We start from the raw sequence: 9824 nt of genomic DNA, 5'->3' as shown, positions 1-9824 counted from the left end.
TAAGTGCAAGAACTACATATCCCAGAGGGCCAGGCAACAACTGGGCCATGGGAATGAGAAAAAACGAGAACATGTCAACCAATGAGCAGAGACCACATAGATAAGAGTACACACTGACTGCGCAGCTTCCTCTTTTCGCTGAGAGACAGTCAGATAACAATAGAAAATAAAGGAAAAATAGTCATAACCAGTAAGAACGCCAAAGTCCAGGAGCAGATATCCTTGATCACTGGAATCCAGAACCAAAGTCCAACGAAAGAAACTGAAGAAGGAGCTGGAAGGACCGGAGGGGAAATCCCAGCAGGAGATGAACGGAGCCTTTGAAGGGAAGATCTTCTATGATGAAGCCGGTGGTAAGGCTAGAGACGCTGTTGGGAGGGAGAACACATGTTAATAGTGTAGCGGTGGGATAATACTCGCCTCCGTGTCTTTAATAAAATTAAGACTTTCCGTCATAATAACTAGGAAAATCTACATTTTATGGCAAGACCGGAGGCTCCTATTATGCTTGTTTAAAGCACATCAATAACATCAGAAGCAACAGAATGAATAGGCTTACAATAAAACATGCGGAAAATACTGTCATTGGACCAATCTGCTGATCTCAGAATGTCCTCTAAGCGGGAGCCAATCCAAAAGGCCTTGGAAGCCATGGCTCCTCTAGCCGAATGAGCTCCGAAAACAGAGACATCAATGCCGGCAAGGGACATAACCCAGCGAACCCACCTGGCGAGGGTAGGGGAGGAAACAGGAAGGTGGGGTTTACGAAAAGAAATGAGGAGTTGAGAGCAAGAGGGCGTTCTGAGAGCAGCTGTCCTTTGTTCATACATTTTCAAACACTGTCCCACACAAAGTTGGGGTTGATCAGGAAAATAAGGATAAAAAACAGAGTCTAAATGAGTCTTCGTGCGTCTGCGAATCTGGAACAGCACACCTGTAGGGGAAAATTGGCGAGCAGAAACATCCAAAGCCTTAACATCAGAAACCCTTTTGATGGACACCAAGCAAAGTAGCATAGTCAGTTTGGCCGATAACATTTTGAGAGACAAAGCAGAATTGGAGGGCCAACTTAAAAACAGTTTAAGTACAACAGAAACGTCCCATAAAGAGGTATACTTAGCCAACGGTGGTTTAGAGCAGCGAACACCTTTGAGGAGGCGACAAATCAGAGGGTGAGCGCCTACAGGTTTCCCGTCAATTTGGGCGTGATTGAGGGAAATGGCAGAGCGGTAGAGGTTGACAGTGCGATAGGCCTTACCAGCACTGGCTTGAGAAGCCAAGAAATTGATAATAAGACTTAGAGGGGCTGAAAAGGGATCGAGAGACCTTTCCAGACACCAGCTTGCCCAAAGAGACCAGGCGGATTTGTAGGCTTTGGAAGTGCCTGGAGCCCAGGCTTGGTCGATAAAGTGAGCAGCCTCTTGTGAAATGAGGATGTTAGGAGGGGAAGGCCGGAAACTTTCCAAGCCGACAGAGTGAGGGAGCTGTCCAGGATCAGACTGTGACGCTCTCCTTGAGGATTGAGAAGAAGATCGTTGAAGGACGGCAGAAGTACAGGAAAATCCATTGCCAGTTCCAGAAGAGCGGGAAACCAGACCTGAGCTTGCCAGAAGGGGGCTACCAGCACTAGAGAAGTTTCTTGACGGCGGACTTGTGCCAGCACTCTGTTGATCATTAGAAAAGGAGGAAAGGCATAGTTGAGATGAGAAGACCAATCCTGGAGGAAAGCATCCGTGGCTAGAGCTAGGGGGTCCGGACGCCAGCTGAAGAACTGGGGTAAATGTGAATTGAGGCGAGAAGCAAAGAGATCGATGGAAAAGGGACCCCATAAAAGAGAAAGAGAATGAAAGACGGAGGGACAAAGCCTACAGTCGCTGGAGTCGCGCAGGAACCTCGAGTGCCAATCTGCCACCGAATTGAGGTCGCCCGGAAGATATCCTGCTGTCAAGGAGAGATGATGAGCTAGGCAGTATTCCCACAGGCTTTTCGCTAAGTCTGCTAGAGGTTTGGACTTGGTTCCGCCCAGATGATTTATGTAGCGAACCGCAGAAACATTGTCCATGCGTAGGAGTATGGAACAGCGGATCCTGTCTTTTGAAAGACTTTTGATCGCAAAGGAGCCAGCAAGCATCTCTAAACAATTTATGTGCAGTCTGGACTCCTCTCTTGACCATGCTCCTCCAGTCGAGATTGGACCACAGCGGGCGCCCCAGCCCGATAGACTGGCATCTGATTCTAAAACAAGATCTGGGGATGTGGCGAAGATAGTGCGCCCGTTCCACGCATCTAAATGGTCTATCCACCATTGCAGCTCTGTTCGAGACTCTTGGTCTAGAGCGAGGACGTCTGAATAAGCTAAACCTTGGTGAAGATGTTTGATCTTTAGACGCTGAAGGGCCCGATAATGCAAGGGGCCCGGAAAGATCGCTTGGATCGAAGAAGAAAGAAGACCGACAATCCTGGCCAGAGATCTGAGGGAGATGACAGAAAGGTGGAGCACAGAGGCAATCTCTGCCTTTATCTTTGAGATTTTGGAAAGAGGAAGGCGTAAAGACGCCGCTTTCGAGTCCACAAGGAAACCCAGAAACTCCATGTTTTGAGAGGGAACTAGAGAAGATTTCTCGAGGTTTACAAGGAAACCCAAGTCCAGAAGAAGACATTGAGTGGTTTGGAGATCCGCCAAGAGACCCTGTTTGTCCAAATTCAGGATTAGAATATCGTCCAAGTATAATATGAGTCTGATACCCAGAGAACGAAGGAAGGCGACCACCGGCTTCAGAAGTTTTGTGAAGCACCATGGTGCAGAAGAGAGACCAAATGGAAGAGAGGTGAAACAATAAGTCACTCCTGACCACTGGAATTGAAGGAATTTCCAGTGAGACTGGTGGATAGGAACTGTAAGGTAGGCATCTTGGAGATCCAAGCGGACCATCCAATCGTGTGGCCGAAGGGTATCCCTTAGGTGAAGGATCGTCTCCATTTTGAAATGACGATATACCACAAAGTGGTTGAACCATTTTAGATTTATGACAGTGCGTAATTTCTTGTTCTTCTTTTGGACTAGAAAAATGGAGCTTAAAAAGCCTGTAGAGTCGTAGGGAAAAGTTTGAATGGCTTGTTTCTGAAGTAAGGATTGTATCTCGGTGGAGATGAGAAGTGCCATGTGAGTGGAAAATACAAGAGGAGGAGGGAAAGAGGTCTGGACAGGAGGAGAGTAAAATTCTATAAGATAGCCCTGAACGGTGTTGAGGACCCACGGGTCGACACTTATGGATTGCCATTTTGGAAGAAACTGTTTTAACCGACCTCCAACGGGAGGGAAAGAAGAAGGGCTTACCTTGTTGACTGGAGTTGTTGTTGTGGCGATAACCTTTGCGCCCCCTGCCGTGGAAACCACGTCCTCGTTGTGGGTAGAAGTGCGGCCTGTATTCTTGGGAGTTGTCGTAAACACCTTTGGAGCCTTGATTGTAGGGACGGCCGGAAGAGCGACCCCTGCCTCGTCCGGCCCGTCCAAAAACCCGAGGGGCGAAAGTCTTTTTTATAGATTGTTGAGCCTTGTCAAGAGAGGCAAAGGTAGAGACAAAGCGACTGATGTCGCGAACCAAATTCTCCCCAAAGAGGAGGCCATTGGCCTTAGCGCCGGGATCCATAGGAGCCAAGTTAGCCAACTTGGGGTCTAACTTGATTAAAAGACCCTTACGACGTTCATGGGTAATGGAAGCGTTGGCATTGCCCAAAAGGCAGAAGGCACGCTGGACCCACATGGAGATGTCATCGGCAGAAAGCTCTGACCCCTCCAGACGGGCAGACTCTGCCATGTCAAAAATACGGGCCAAGGGACCAACGATGTCCAACATTTTGTCTTGGCATGTGGACCATGCCTTGTCAACCCCCCGGCGAGGGTCTTTACCAAATTTAGAAAAGAAGGTAAGTAGTGGTTGATCAATAGCAGGGACAAGGGTGATTTTATCAGGGAGGGCAGGTTTGGGACATTCGGATTTTAATCTGGAACGCACAGCTGCCTCAAGAGGGAGTCGTAGGCGGGCAGAAATGTATTCACCAACGTGATGGGAAGGAAGCCATTCAGTTGAGTTGGGATGACGGATGGAGGCCGGGTCAAACATAGGGAGACCCTCCGAGTCATAGACTGGATCAAAATTAAAGGAATCATTTTTTGGAAGTTTGGGGGGGGGTGGGTCAGTGACATCAAAGATATCGCACAAGTCGTCAGCATCAGGCATGTCGTCGTCAGTGTCCAAGATGGTGGAAATTACTAATTTCTGTTTAGGCGACTCTGCGTGCTTGGATTTTTGTTTTCTCTTGCCCTCTGAACCGACAAACCCCTCCTTAACAGGAGGCCTGGGAGGCACATCGTCCTCATCCATAGGCGAGTAAGACTCGCTAACCAAAGTTGACGCTTTTTTAGCCTTTTGCACAGAAGCAGAGTTATCCACCTTGCGTTTTCTGCTATCCCCCGCAGATTGGGCCAAAACCTTGGACAACATGCTGACCATTGTGTTCTCCATGTGCTTAGACATTCTCTTCATGGAGACTTCAACTGCCTGGTCGACAGAATTATTTATAAATCTGTGAAGGTCCTGCTTGAGAGACCCTTTGTCAATGTTAGAGGGATTCTCCTCAGAAGAACTGTCGTTTTCCATAATGTTGAAAGAATGGCAGGAAGGGGTTAATGAAATTTGGAAAGAGAGGGGCGTGTCAGGGGCGTGTGCGGAGGCGGGCTGACTCCGGGACACAGCGCGAGGGGAAACACCGAGGGAAGAGCTCCGACGTGCGCAGGAGCAATTGCGGAGACAAATGGTGAGGAAACGCGGTGAAATGAGGCCGCTGACAGAAGCCCAGAAGCGGTAAACAGCCTGCGCGAGCAGCGCGAGGACCGCGAGCAGGGCGATACCAAGCGGGATGGGGGAGGGGGGAAAGAGGAGCCGGTAAACAAAACCGAACCAAGGGAAAAAAGCGCGACTAGCGCGAACACAGAGGCGCCAAAGCGCGAGTCTAGGAAACAATAATAAAATACAACAACCTAAAAGAATAGTAATGCATTTAAATATACCAATAACAGTATTGAAATGAGAGCAAAGATAAGGGTACACTTATCTGACTGCGAGCAGCAAGAAAAGAGGAAGCTGCGCAGTCAGTGTGTACTCTTATCTATGTGGTCTCTGCTCATTGGTTGACATGTTCTCGTTTTTTCTCATTCCCATGGCCCAGTTGTTGCCTGGCCCTCTGGGATATGTAGTTCTTGCACTTATCTTGGCTGCTATTGTAATAAATGCAAGATAAGAAAGCATAATAGGAGCCTCCGGTCTTGCCATAAAATTAACGACAGCGACTACACTTTATTTTACCCGCGAACGCCCAGCCTTTGGTAGGAGCTTCGGTACCTATATTGTATACAGAACAATTATAAATATTGAAGAAAGGAGTGCAACAACAAATTAAGCCACCCACACTTTATTGCTTCCGTGAGTAACCTGTGTTCACAAATCACAGATAGTTATCAGTAACCTATAAGGAAAGGATGCTTCGAAAGCTGGAATCATCTCCTGAAATGACAACAAGGGAGACAACATACATCAAAATACTAGGAAAGCCTCAGTAGCCAAATGAGACAAGCATTTGCAATACAATAGGTCTCGCATTACTGATAGTTTGAGGTATTGGGATTGCAAATAATGCAACGCCAATAGCTCATACTTTCAGTAATGCGAGACCTAGTGCATTGCAAATGATTGCATAGTGAGAAGGGACCAGCATTGTATGTCTCAGTGCAAGCTGCTCCTAGAGGTCCCTAGTGAGCAAGGAACCAGCACTGCATGTCTAGGTGCAGCACTGCAAGCTGCTTCTAGAGGTCCCTAGTGAGCATCATAAACATTGAAGATATGGTAAATCCACACTACCCATAATGCATTGCATGCAAGACAGTACCACAAGTACATTAAAATAGCTATGTCCATATATACAATTAATAGTTTTGAAATGTGACAAAACAATTATTATATTAATTCAGACTAGGTTGTACTCTATGTGGAGCTGATGAAGGGAAATTTATTGAAGGTCTACTATAAATGTGAGATGTGTAGGTGCAGTACAGCAAGCTGCACCTAGATGTCTCTAGTGAGCATCAAACTTTTGGTCACATATGGTACTCTCCCATAATACATTGCATGCAAGACACTACCACGCATAGGTGCAGTACGGCAAGCTGCAGTTTGAAGATATTTGAAGATACGGTTTGAAGATATTTGAAGTTATGGTAAATCCACCGTACCCTTAATGCATTGCATGCAAGACAGTACCACAGTACATTCAATATATAAGAAGCATTTGCAATGCAATAGGTCTCGCATTAGGAAAGTTTGAGCTATTGGTATTATAAATGACACATTTTTTATTTATGTGTTGTTTTTGAAAATAGAGAAATTAATAGCTTTGTCATTTACAATACCAATAGTTTTAACTTTCGCAAATGTAACACCTCTAGCATTTGTAATGTAATATGTGTTGTACAGTACAAAAGCACAGGTGCACCACATAACAGACTCCAGAACTGTGTCAAAAACTTATTAAAAATGATCACAGGAAATCGCGTCCAATGTTTTTGATCTTTTTTATTCAAATGCGTAAGAAAGAACAGTCGACGCGTTTCGTCCCTCTTGGGACTTCTTCAGGGCTGTATTTGACCAAAAAAACCATATAAACATACAATTAAAAACTGGCTCAACAAGCTCAGCTGGGCATATATAACCTCAATATGTAGGAAAAGGTTAGTCAAATTGTTGTGCCTATTTACATAATAACATACAAAAAGCGCCATCGAAACCAGAACATGGAAGATAGTCAAACAGTCATTATACAATTTTCATTACAATCAAAGATTTTCTTCTTTTTTTCAACACATCAAAGAAGGTTTGATAGAGCAAGATTTCGCATCGCGACTTGCTCGAGTCAAGAACCTCGAAATCTGTTATAATCCTATAATCACAATTGTTTGTTTTACTAATTTTATGTATTTTAAACGTGCATGTCTATCATAGTGATGCTTGCCTATGTGGCTTACAAATACGAGTAACCCTTGTAAATAAAATGGCCGCTGCTTGAAATTTGTTTCTGCGCATGCGTTAGGTATAATCACGTGACATGACGTAGTTGCAGTTCGGAGGGAAAGGGTGCGCATGCGTAATAGCCAGAAGATGGCCGCTCTTTGTGATAACGAGGTGAAGCTTGCACCGCTGCTCTTGTGATATTGTCTGTTGCACTTACCCTAAATCGCATAGCATATTTTTATAATGATAAACCTGAAGTACGAAATCATAATATGTAATACATTCATTTATTTTCTATGTTTCAATTTGTTTTCGCTTACTTTTCATGTATCGCGGGAAATGTGGGTCTGAATGTACTAAGAGCCATCTTGAAGGTCCCTTCCACGCATGCTCGGGCCGCCAGGGAAGAAATAACCTTGGACAGTGGAATTCAGCCAGCTGGCAGCCCCAGTCAAGATGCTCATGTGAAAGCCACCTCTGCCCCAGCAAGATGGAGTTGAATGTTCTGAAACTGTTAAAATGATATTTTTCTCTATTGTATTCTGCGTATTCTCTCATGGGAACCCCAATCTTGCTAGGCGGTACCTTAAAATGTAAATTAGGTCTTAGAAAAGTCTGTTCTGATTGGTGTGTTAACCCATCCTACCTTAGGACCAATCGAAATTGGGGATTCTGACACTTTGCAACATTGGGGGGTGGTACACTGACCCAAAAACAGTATAACTAGCCTAGGTTTAGCTAGAGAAATTGTCCGACTTGTCCGAATAGCTGACCTGTCACTGACCCAACGCACTCAATAGGTGACTGAATTTACAGAGCGCTGCGGAGCACTCTGTCCGAAAATTGACCATAGACTTTGAAGGTTTTACTAAACCTTAAGTGCTGGTGGAGCACTTTGCTGGGAAATTCGCTAACCCAATCGGGGTTCTGACTGATAGCTGCAGAGAGGGTGGAGCGCAGGCGTTGCTTCCAAACTGCGGGTGCAGGTCGTATCCTGGTGGTCCTGTCCTGATCCTAATCTGGTTTTCCTGTCCTGTCCTGGGGTGTCCTTTCTGCACCTGCTGTCCATTGAGAGTTATCCTTCCTTGAGGGTGTTCCTGTCCTTAAACTGACCCGTGGCCAGGGTTGGTTTTCACACCAGTCTAGGTAAATATCGTACTGAAAACTCTTAAACTGCACCTTTCTATTTTTCTGTCTTTGCTTCAATAAAGACATACCTTTGCATATGATAATTTTTTATGTTTTCCGCTACTATTGCATATCATAAAAGTCCATTGCATTTAATTTCATAGCATGTTCCTATGTTACCCTACCTTTTAGAAATCATCTTCTCCATTGCAGTTTGCAATTTCCTGATGTGGTCTCTAAATCTTTTCTCATAAGACTGACTAAAGTAAAATTGATTTTATAGCGTGCTTTACTTTTGCTCATTCTATAGCTGTTTAGAATTCCCAAATTCCTAGTTGTGTCCATGAAGTATACCCAATAGCTTAATTTTACTTGTACATGAGTTTGCCCATTTATAAATGTTTATTCTTGCGTTACCATTTTACTCCACTTAGCGTGTTTCCCTGTCTTACTATATCTAAGATATTTTATTTATTTATTTATTTTATTTTGAAAGTTTTATATAGCGCGAACAAGATCTTTGCAGATATCAGAGAGCTTTACAAAGCCGGGAATGCCAGCAAGAGAGTGGGGTTACACATAATAAGTGGGAAGGGTAGGTACGTGAGGGAGCAAAGTAGTACAGCACATCAATAATACAAATATAACAGTTAAATGTGTGCATAGATAGTCAGTAGCGTCAATAATACAGGTGAAATAAATAGTATAGAGTTCGAACAGAGTAATACAGGTCGGTGTAGAGTCTTTCCAGATCCACGCTAATAGGTCAGGTGTATTTGGACATAAAAATAGCTTTTACTTCTTTCTTAAAAAGTGTGAAGGAGGAGATGAGCCTCGTTTCAGGAGGGAGTGAGTTCCAGATCCTGGGTGCCATTCCTGAGAAAGAGCGTTTATAAGTTTTTACCTTCCGGAATCTTCGAGGTTTTAGCAGAAGATTGTTTGAGCCTCTAGTGTTTCTAGAGCCGGCGGAGATTGACAGCTTCTGAGTGAGGTATCCGGGAGAGCTCAGATGTAGAGCATTGTGTGTCATGCAGGCGATTTTCAAATGTATTCTGGCTTCAAAAGGCAGCCAGTCCAGTGTTTTCAAGTCAGGGGTGATGCGCGAGTGTTTTTTTGATCCAGTGATGAGTCTGGCTGCAGCGTTTAGAGAGGCTCTTAGGGGTGCAGTGCTGGTTAACGGGAGACCGCAGAGGGCGGTGCTGCCGTATTCAATTCGCGGGATTACTAGTGCTTGTACTGCAGTTTGGAAGTCTTTGGCTGGTAGGAAGGGTTTGAGTTTCCTCAGGGTATTGATTTGGAAGTTCGCTCCCTTAGTAGCCTTGCTGATATGATGCTGCATGTTGAGGTTGGAGTCGAGGGTTATGCCTAGGGATTTCGCTGAGTCCACTATGATGGGTTGGACATTGAGTGCAGTTAACTGTTTAAGCCAAGTTTGCGTGGTGGGGATCTTCGCGGGAGGTGTGAGCAGCAGGAATTCTGTTTTCAGAGCATTGAGTTTGAGATGATTATCAGCAAGCCAGGATTGGGTGCTTCTGATCGTTGAGTTCAGTAGTAAGATGTCATTGGGGGATTGTAATTTGAGATATAGTTGGGTGTCATCTGCGTACATGTGAAAAAGTACATTGGATACTT

This window comes from Lissotriton helveticus, chromosome 9 (genome assembly GCF_964261635.1).
Source record: "Lissotriton helveticus chromosome 9, aLisHel1.1, whole genome shotgun sequence".
Classification (NCBI taxonomy): Eukaryota; Metazoa; Chordata; class Amphibia; order Caudata; family Salamandridae; genus Lissotriton; species Lissotriton helveticus.
Note: the sequence above shows the minus strand (reverse complement) of the source record.